At 53.1% G+C, this 10,699-nt stretch overlaps 1 long non-coding RNA gene across 3 annotated transcripts; it reads right to left on the reverse strand.

Annotated features, from left to right (window-relative positions):
* Positions 1-222: 222 nt before the first annotated feature.
* LOC128811505 (uncharacterized) lies at positions 223-8,796 on the reverse strand. Of its 3 annotated transcripts, none has more exons than XR_008438361.1 (4): positions 8,703-8,796; positions 8,207-8,254; positions 6,910-7,009; positions 223-574 (listed from the first exon to the last, which is right to left on the reverse strand). It is a non-coding gene; the product is annotated as an uncharacterized LOC128811505 (long non-coding RNA). The 3 variants fall into 3 exon arrangements; XR_008438362.1 differs by having other exon boundaries at positions 6,910-7,015; XR_008438363.1 differs by lacking the exon at positions 8,703-8,796 and adding an exon at positions 8,410-8,519.
* Positions 8,797-10,699: the final 1,903 nt, after the last annotated feature.

Raw genomic sequence — 10,699 nt, forward strand, 5'->3', positions numbered from 1 at the left:
AGGAGGCACAAAGCAGAGCAGTCACCTCAACCTGAGCAATAATTAAATATTTTCAGATTGGAAATGCCACGTTTGTCACCAAAATGATCCAATATTGATTATGTCCCTCTCTGTCCACACACCCCAGAGTTCGTGTACCTGGTTGGGGCATTTCTCAGGTCATGCCCAGCACTGTCCAGGTTCCCTGTCCCATTCAGGGGGACACACGTGACACAGAACACGTAGCATTTCTAAAATCTTTAATGCCTGGACAAATTCCAAGGCTCACTCTGCTGCTGCTGTTTTCCTCATGTGCACTTTTGGAAATTACAATTCCTTACTCTGGGTTATAAAGCAGCAGTTTGAGGTGGGATTTACCATATTCCCCCTCCCTCTGCCATAAGGACATTGGCAATTAAGGTTGTGTTTCCAGGAAGGGTGTTGTTCATAATGGCACAGAGGGTTCAGAAATCCAGGCAGGATGGCAAAGAAGCTCCAAATCTGGAGGAAAGTGGAATATTTTCCCATTAAGGATGAGCTGAGTGCCCCAGTTCAGCTGTGCTGGTTGAATGGAGTCAGCAGGACCACGTGGCTGCTGTGGGAAGGGAAATAAGAAAGTGTCAGGGATCTTAGAGAAATGTGATGTTCTGGCTGGTCTCTGTCACCCTGGGTGGCCTTTAAATGGCCACATGAAGAGGAGAATTGTCACAGTGCACTTGAATATGGGTTTCAAACCTACTGAGAACATCCAGACTGCAACACAAAATCTGATGGAAATAGCTGAAGTTACTATTCCAGTCCACAAAACCTATGGAGGTGGGGAGCAGTGTAGGAATTTTCTCCCATCTCTCAGTTTTCCTCATTTCCTCTTATATTTCAGGCAGCTGTTTTAAAAGGCTGTGACATTTCCTTTAACTTAGCTGAGTTCAAGAGGTGAAGAAGGGAGAAATCCACAGTCGGAGAAGGAACTAAACAGACCCTGTTCCTCTGATAATTTTCAGATAAAACTGCTGTGAGTTTTCCTTTAATGGGGCTGCACACAACTGCAGAAGCTTGGCACATTTACATCCAAAATTAATTAGGCTTCATTAGCAATAAACCTCTGGAAATTTGCATTTCCAGAGTCTGGAAATGGATAATAAACCTCTGGAAATTTGCATTTCCAGAGTCCCTGGGATCCATTTCAAACCAGGATGCAGCAAGGCTTTGGATGCAGGAGGTGTGGATGTTCTGCACAGGGAGGAGATTTTGCTCAAGCAAACACATGACTTTTTTATCACTCTGGGAATGTGAGCACACGGAACACACCAAACCAGGAACAGCCTGTTGGAGCTTCTCACGTTGTCTCTGTGACTTGTGTCCATCTCATCCAGCACAGCCTGTGCTTCCATGGCAGAGGGATTGACTCCTCATCCACTTCCCTCTGGAAGAATCTGCTCCAACACTGTCACCTTTTTGTGTGTTATCATGCAGTCATGCTGTCCTTATTTTAAAAAAGACTCCCATCAAGGAAAACAGCTCTCCCTGTTCCAGTTAAACCACTGATGCTCACTGACCTCCCCTGCTCCCCTACCAGCCCTTTCCCCAGGGCTCTTTGCCACCACCAGACCAAACCTGCCTGTGCTGGTGCTGCCCTTGTTTGTGCAGCCCTCAACTCATGGCCTTGAAGTTCCCACCACCCTCAGCCCCAGGCTGGTCCCAGCAGCAGGGATGAGACCCATGGATGGGGTCCTGGCTGCTGGGATGGGCTCCACAGCTCTGCTGGAATCAACACCTCGAGCAGGAATCATTTGCTCTCTGCCAGTCTTATTTTCAGGCAGGAGGAATCTGAGGCTTGTGCAAATATTTAAACACGTATCTGTCCTGAATTATTCCGTGTACTCTGCCTGCTCCTGGAGTTCATTCAAAGGGAGGGCAGTCGATAGAGCTCTGGCATTCACCATGGAGAGGAGGAGGCAGAGAAAGCACCAACAACACCCTGCCCTCTCCACCCCTCCTGCCCCACAGGCTCCAGCTCTGAGCTCCCTGGCACTGCTGTCCAGCACCTAATCTGAGCAAATTTGCCTTAATTTAAAGTGACCCAGTGTGGCACAGACTTGGGAACTGCTGTGTCCTGAGCTATGGGTGAGGCTGCAGTGCCTGACTTCAGAAGATCCAGGGAAAAACCTGAGCAGCCTTGTATTTTTCTGCTCTAGTTGAAAGAGGATTTTTCCAGTGGCAGATGCACATCCTTGTGCATCACAAACCCCAAAGTGCAGCTCTTGGCCCCTTGAAGTCAAAGGGGAACTTGAGATTTGAATTCTAACTTCGCCTATGAACTGAAGCACAGCTGGGAGCCAAAGCCCCTTGGAGCAGAGGGGTCTTTCCACTCCCAGAAAAATTAGAACATTTGCCCAAGATCAATTAAAGACCTTGTATAAGAGTATATTAATCCACATGTGGGTCTGTGCACCTCTCCTGCTTCTGTGAAATTTTATGAAGAGCAAATTATGTACCAAACTCTGCAATCTTGGCTTTCTCATCTGCCCAAATGCAGCAATTACAGCAGTAACTTTGATATCACACCACACTGGAACACTCAGCTCCTGCTGCGTACTTTTGTCCCTGATCAGCCATCAAATAAAGTCACAGTTTCCCTTGGTGAATCAAGCTAATGACAAAATGCAGGGTTTACATATAATCAAACAACTCAGCAAGCAGCTGTTTCCAATATGTGAGATAGAAGCAGAAATATCTTAAGGAGAAAGGAGAAGGGATTGTGTCACCCTCTGTTCACACACTGCTCCTGGGCACCGCTTTTCCCAATTCCAGGGAAAACCAGGACAGTACAGACAGACTTCAGCAGAGTTCATTCCACATTGTCCAACATCTCCAGGCTCACACTGAGGAATTAATCAGACATAAACACAAGCTGCTTTCTGGTACATCTAATATTTGCATGGGGACATTGCAAGTAGGCAGCTGGGTTTGTAAAGATGTTTAATCACGAAGGTCTGGGTTAAAGTTCAAGTGTCTGCACTAAGCTGGAGAAAATCTAAATAAGCAGCAATTAAAACAGTCTGACTCATACACGGCACTGCTGGACTTTGAAATGGCTGAGTGCTTGAAGCTCTGTTGGGAAGGATTCTTCTTATTTCAGTCCAACAGCAACAGAAGGTACATTTGGGGCGAAAAAAGGATATTTTGGGGAAAGGCAACATCTTCACCTGGTTCCAAGGGCTGCAGACAGTGGATGCCTTTAATCCTGCTGCTGTCAGAAGGGCCAGGTTGCTCCAAGCAGCAGCTCCCACCCTCAAAAGGCTGAGCTGAGGCTGGGAGCCAGAAGCAGAGCAGCCGTTCCAGTCTGCAGCCTCACAGCCCCAAGGAGACATCCCAGGAGCAGAAGTGCTCCTCTCCCCACGTGGAACGTGGGTGGGAAGGCAGCAGAGTCCAGATGGGAAAAGGGACTTTCTGATGCAAGAGCCTGAGAACCGCTGGGTAGGAACAGACCCGTCTGGAACGGCAGCTGAGACGCAGCACGAGAAACTGCCTTGCCTTGGGATCAATCCCAGGAATCACAGACAGCTTCAGCAGACAGAGGATGGATCTTGTTTCTGTACCACTGGAAGCAGGTTGTTTATGGCTTGCTTTAACACGCTGGTAGGAGGAAGTGCTCCAGTGGCAAAAGAGACTCTGAGAGTTGCATTTTTCATGTGCAGCAGTGTTTGGACAGCAAACCCACCAGTCTGTCCCATTCCCATATCAGCAGGAAGCTACAGGAAAAAGAGAGGGACTCTGCCACTGTGCTAGAGAGGGAGATAAATTCCAGTAAATCTGACTAGTGAGGTGCTGCCCCGAGGCACAGCCAGTGCTTCAGTTCCTGTGCCATGCCAGGCTGTGCTTGTTGTGACAGGAAATGAGAGGCACCAGTCACCAGGCGGGCTCCGTGCCCTGTTCAGCAGCCCCACACAAGTGTGCCATGCACAGCTCCACTGCACGACCCTACAAAGGGCACGGGTTGGTCTTTAACCTCAAACCTGAGCCTTGGCTGGGCAGGTGAGCAACTGTACTCCTTGGATCCGATCCATAACAAACCTGGGATCTGCCTCTGAGCACTTATCTTGCTTCCGTGGGCAGGAAAGAACTTGATGGTTTCTGCAGGGAGTCACCACACTATTTCCATCAGGAAGCACCTGAGCTGTCCCTGGGGCAGCACCATGAGCACCTGGCTGGATGCACCTGCCTTTCTCCCAGGAAAGGGGATGCACATTCCCTGAGCACCTGCTGCATTCTGAAATGGGTAAAAAGAGAGCCCTGGGCAGCTTTCAAACGCTCCCATGGCCAGGATCCCAGAGCTCCTCCTCTCTCCTGTCCATCCTGGAATGGGAGCATGGCACAGGAAGGAGGAGCACAGCAGTGCTGCTGTGGGACAGCCAGTACAGAGATGGCCACTGCTCCTTTTTGGGATAAGCACATTCCTGCCTGATGAAGAGGCGCCTGTAACCTTTGGAAAGTGGAAGCTGAGGGTTGACTCTGCTCAGATTTTAACCCAGAATTTCAGCTCTTGGTAGCAGGATGGTTTTTTTTATTATTTGCAGTTTCTGGTGAGGCAGAGCCATCCTCCAGAAGCAGCCTCGAGCCTCTGTCACAGCACCAGTAAGAATTTCCCCCCTTTAAGTGACGCAGGCTGGCAAAATGTTCCATCAGGGCTGCACAGCCCTGACCCTGCCAGGCTGGCCCCAGAAACTTCCAGTGAGCAGCAAGGAAATGAAAAACCATCTTCTTACCGTCTCGGGGCTAATCCCTGTCTTCTCCCCTGAGCAGCAGGGAAGCACAGGGCAAAGCCCTGCTGGACAAGAATTATCCAACCCAGAAAGAAGAATTTCTAACCAGCACTGGGTCAATGACCACACTGAATGATAGGATGGAGAGTAAATAGTGACCTCTGGAAAGTGCTGCATCAGCCTCGGCAGCCTGAATGCCACCAGCTCCTCGGGGAAGGGCAGGAATCTGGAAAACGGGCACTGCACGGACATTTCTGCAGGGTTCCGGTTACTTTATGCAAAAATCTTGAGATTTCACACTCCCACCACAAGCCGGCCCGCGGGGCCCCTCTGCTGTCGTGTCCCAGCACTGCAGAGTTAACTCGGCACAAAGATCAGCACTGGCTCCCTGAAAACCACCTCATTTCCAGAGATTTTGATGACACTGCTGTAAAAATGACCCAGGAAATTCAGTCTCCCACTCACAGAGCAGAGAAGCTCCGAAGAAACCTTGTAAGGGATATCCCCGATCCACCACTAACTCACTGCCGGAAAGAACCCGTTTCCCAACACTAATTTCCACGTAGAGACCTCTGAGTTACTGTAACCAGCCAAGACTGTGGTATCCTAACAAAAAAATATTAAAAAGTATCTCAGAAGGGCTGCATTTTCTCCATTGCTACAGAATAATTTGTTCTGTTACCAAGTAACCCCACCGAGGGGCCTGTCTGTTATTTAATATCCACCAGGCTGCACAGGACCCGGCTTTGGGAACCATTTCTGAGCACTTCCAGAGCACAGCATTTCTGGAAGCCCCTCCCGAGACCAAACAGCCAATAACGAGGCAGAGTGTGTAATATTTTATTGAAACAAACCTTCATGCCAAGGGTTCCAGGTGAAACGAGCACACTCCAGCGGAGCAGTGGTGGCTCTGGTGGCCCCGGGGTGCCGTGAAGCTCAGATGGCTGCCATCCTTCAGTTATCACAGTACTGTACCTTTACAAGAGACAGCATCAGCACTGTGATAACTGAGCCAGGGCAGCCTGGCAGTCATTGGCCCCTCCGTGGCACCGCCGAGTCCTCGGTGTCCTCCTCCCTCAGTGTCCCAAAAACCCCGCCTCACCCCACGGGTGAAAGCCTCAGGAGGCCTTAACACAAGTGGCTTTGCAGCTGAGGTTCACTCCAGGAAATTATCCACATAATTAGCGTTAAATCTTAATGACCATGGTGGCTTCTGAGTGGTTTTAAGCAGCAGCTCCTTCTGGGCAAATCCACCCACGCTGGATTTAACGGAGAAAGAGTAACCACCCCTCCTAGAGGGGACAGCCCTTCCTCCCCCTTAAACCCAGCCAGCCAGCAGCACTTGGCTCATGCTGCCCAAGTGTTGGGTGTCAGGGAGCAGTGGGACAGTGGCAGCCAGCCAGGAAAGCTGCTGGAGCCACTCTGGGACAGCGGGATCACCGCGGGCACGGCCCCGACGGCGGCACCAACCCCAGGGGTGGCACCGGCACCGTGCCCTGAGCCCGCCGGGCTCCCGCTGCCTGGTTTTCCAGGAGCTGGGATTCCCCAGCCCATCCCACGCCTTCACTGGGCTCCTCTGGAGTTTGGCACGTGTGTCTCCAGAGCCAGCAGGGCTGATCCTTGCCGTGCCCTCCGAGGGGAGCAGCTCCCAGTGCCAGCTGTGCTCACAGGGAGCAGCCTCCAGGTGCCCCAGTTGGCATTTTTAGGTCATCAAATCCACATAAAAACATTTGAAATACACAATCCCACTAATCAGTTGAATTACAAGCTTCCATCAACCTATATTTACTCCCCACCATTGTTTTTTTTTTTTTCTTCCTTAAAAGCAGGCACTGCTGAAAAGATCATGGGACTATTTCTCCACCCCCCACACTTTGTTGTGTATTTCTACAACTTTACCCCCTCTTGGTTTTTTAATTCCCTAAAACCAGGCATTCCTGAAAACATCCCAAAATTATTTCTACCACCCCCACGTTGCCTGAGGGAATTGGACACATCAAGTTCTGAAATGAGTTTAAAAAAACCACAACGGTTTCACGGTGCCAAAGTTAATGTGTTACTAAGTTTCCAATAAAAGTCCATTTATGACGCCGATGGAGCAGCACAGGAAGCAGGAATTCCAAAAATTGTTTTGTTGGTTTTTTTTTCAAGACTCTAAATAACTCACCTGGCAAAGAGAAGGTGCTGAGATGTTCCAGAGGCTGTTTTTAAGAGAGAAACACAAAGCACTCGGCTGGATCCAGCCATGAAAACGCTGCCTTACAAGTCTGCAACTCCAGAGGGCAATGGAGAGGCAAACGTGGAATACCGGAGGAGCAGCACGCAGGGGAAAAAAAAAACAAAAAACATTTGCACATTTTCGAACAAACTCCAAACATACATTACATAAAAAGGGGACAGTCAACAGATTATGCAATGCTGACGTCAGGCAGCACAGATGACTTCAGCATGCATCCCCAAACTTGCAGATTTGCCACCGTTTGGGGATTAATCATTAAGGAATTGGCTGTTGCTAGGAAAGCACAACAAAAACTTGCTAAAAATATTAATGGATTCTGGCCGTGCAAGGGTGGGTTTTGAAAAGGAAAGGAGCTGCATGAGCAACGAGCCCTTGGCTCTCACTCCCAGGTGTTTTCACACCAGCATTGGTATTCCAGGTGAGGAATTCTACTGATTTCAGCATGGCTTAAGTGTGGGGTTGGGAATTCTACATCTCACAGGCTGAGGTGATGAGAGAAGAATCACTGCTTTGCAATTCAAGCATACTTTGATCACTCCATCAGGATTTTACTCGTGCTCCAGCAGTTCCTTATCAGGGTTTTAAAGGGAGAGGGTGAACAATTCCTCCCCAGCACCCTCTGGCACAGCAAGTGTTGGAGTCACACCCGTGTTCCAAGGGCTGATGCCATTTTCTCTGGAGGATCCAGCTCTTCCCCCAGTACAAATACAGTTTGTTGTCTTGCATCTCTCTCACACACACACATACACTGATTTTTGCTTTGCTTCAGCCAGACTAAAGCTACACAGACCTAATGCAGAAATCTCAAGTAGGTTCTCCATTTATCTGGAAAAAACCACCTTTTTTATAGCAAAGTCCGCATTAGTTTTGGAGTCCAGCACACATTTTTGTTCTTGTTATTGCTAAGGCCCTGCAAATTTCCATACACTTTTAAATAAAACCCTCCAGTTTCCAGTGTTTGCTGCCAGTTCTCACCTTCAAAACCCGTTTAAGTTGGCCTGGTTGGTTTTTAAACTCCAGTTCCACCTCCTGCCCCTTTGGGGCCGGTGGTATTTTTGCAGTTGTTTCATGGGAACCACAATTCCTTCAGCATCCCAGCGATGGCACTGGGGACATTCCCTGCCCACAGCCCCGGGGCTTGTCCCTCCCCACCCCTGCACGGGCCGAGGATCCCGCGGCGCTGCGAGCTGCGCTCACCCCGCCCGGGCTCGTGAGGGGAACAAACCTCATCTCCATCTTCCCCAGAGCGCTTCGAACACAAATCCCGGCGAGCCTGAAGAGGGAAGAGCACAAACACCTGGTCACGGGCATGCAGCGGCGTGCCGGGCGGTGACACGGCCGCGCTGAGGGGCGGCGGAGCCCGGCGGGGCCCGGGCCGCCCCCGCCGCTCCCTCCCAACTTCGCTCCCAGGGCGCTCCCCGAGCTTACCTGGAACGGCGAGGGGGGAAAGCCGGGGGAGCACCCGCGGGATGGGACGGACGGGAGGGGACGGGACGGGACGGGCAGCCCCGCCATGCCCGCCGAGCGCCCCCCGCCCCGCTCGCCCCTCAGGAGCGCCGGGACCCGCCCGGGGCAGGGGGGGGGGGGGGGCGGCGGCCCCGCCCGCGCACCCCCCGAAAATGCGAGTGCGCCACGGGGCAGCGCCGCGCCCGGCGCCGCCGGCCCCGCGCCCCCCCGCCGCCCACCCCGCGGTGCCCGGGGCCGCGCCGGGCCGGACCCACCTGCGGGCGCGGCGGGGCCGGGGCGCGACATGACGCAGCACGGGCGGGCGGGCGGCGTGAGCGCCGCCATCTTGCCGTGTTTATGGCAGCGCCGCGCGCCCACGTGACCCGCGCCCGCTTCCGGGGGCGGCGCGGGGGCGCGCGCGCGGGCGGGCTGCGGGGGGGGGGGGGGGGGGGCGGTTGGAAGAGCCGGGGAGCGGCGCGCGCCCCCGAGCGCGGGCACGGCGGCACCCGCGGGGGCGCGCGCCGGGCTCGGGCACGGGCACGGTGTGGAAACGGGGCCGTGACCGCCGGGACAGCGCCGGGAGTGACACGGACAGTGACACGGACAGTGACACGGACAGTGACAGACGCGGTGGCACACGCACAGTGACACACGCACAGTGACAGACAGTGACACACGCACAGTGACACACACAGTGACACACAGTGACACACAGTGACACACACAGTGACACACGCACAGTGACAGTGACACACGCACAGTGACACACAGAGAGTGGCAGACAGTGACACACAGTGACATACAGTGACACACACACAGTGACACACGCACAGTGACACACGCACAGTGACACACGCACAGTGACAGACAGTGACACACACACAGTGACACACGCACAGTGACATACAGTGACACACACACAGTGACACACAGTGACACACACACAGTGACACACACACAGTGACAGACAGTGACACACACACAGTGACACACACACAGTGACACACAGTGACAGACAGTGACACACACACAGTGACACACACAGAGTGACACACAGTGACACACGCACAGTGACACACACAGTGACACACGCACAGTGACACACGCACAGTGACAGTGACACACGCACAGTGACACACAGTGACACACGCACAGTGACACACACACAGTGACACACAGTGACAGACAGTGACACACACACAGTGACACACACAGAGTGACACACAGTGACACACGCACAGTGACACACACAGTGACACACGCACAGTGACACACGCACAGTGACAGTGACACACGCACAGTGACACACAGTGACACACGCACAGTGACACACACAGAGTGGCAGACAGTGACACACAGTGATACACATACAGTGACAGTGACACATGCACAGTGACACACGCATAGTGACAGACAGTGACAGACAGTGACACACACACAGTGACACACGCACAGTGACACACAGTGACACACACATGGTGACACACGCACAGTGGCACAGTGACACAATGACACACGCGCAGTGACACAGACAGTGACACACACACAGTGCTACACGCACAGTGACACACACACACAGTGGCACACAGTGACACACACACAGTGACACACACACAGTGACACACACACAGTGACACACGCACAGTGACACACAGTGACACACACATGGTGACACACGCACAGTGACACACGCACAGTGACACAGACAGTGACACACGCACAGCGACACTCACACACACACACAGAGGGAGTGACATATGCACCGAGGAAGGGACACACACACAGAACACACGCAGTGACACACGCACACACAAGGAGCGGCACCCGCAGAGCCACACACGCAGGGAGAGTCACACACAGACGCACAGCGAGTGACACGAACACACACGGTGACACAGACGCACAGCGAGTGACACAGACACCCGCCGCGGTGTCACCAGCGCCGAGCAGCCCCTGGGCACGGCGGGCTGAGCGGTGCCAGGCTGTTGGCAGGCTGTGCACACCTGCAGGCTCCGTGTGTGTGTGTGTGTGTGTGTGTGTGCGTGCCATCCACAGGTTGTACCTCCCCGGGCTGTGCTTTTCCAGCTGTGCATCCACAGGTTGTACCTCCCCGGGCTGTGCTTTTCCAGCTGTGCATCCACAGCTCGCACGCTCGCGTTTTCCGCCCGTCCGCAGCGGGTTGTGCCCGCCGGCCGCAGCCGGTGCCCGCCCCGGTGGTCGCGGTGCCCCGCGGGTGCCTCCGGCTCCCAGCGGGCACGGCCGTGCGGGGCGT

The sequence above is a fragment of the Vidua macroura genome, chromosome 9 (assembly GCF_024509145.1).
Source record: "Vidua macroura isolate BioBank_ID:100142 chromosome 9, ASM2450914v1, whole genome shotgun sequence".
Classification (NCBI taxonomy): domain Eukaryota; kingdom Metazoa; phylum Chordata; class Aves; order Passeriformes; family Viduidae; genus Vidua; species Vidua macroura.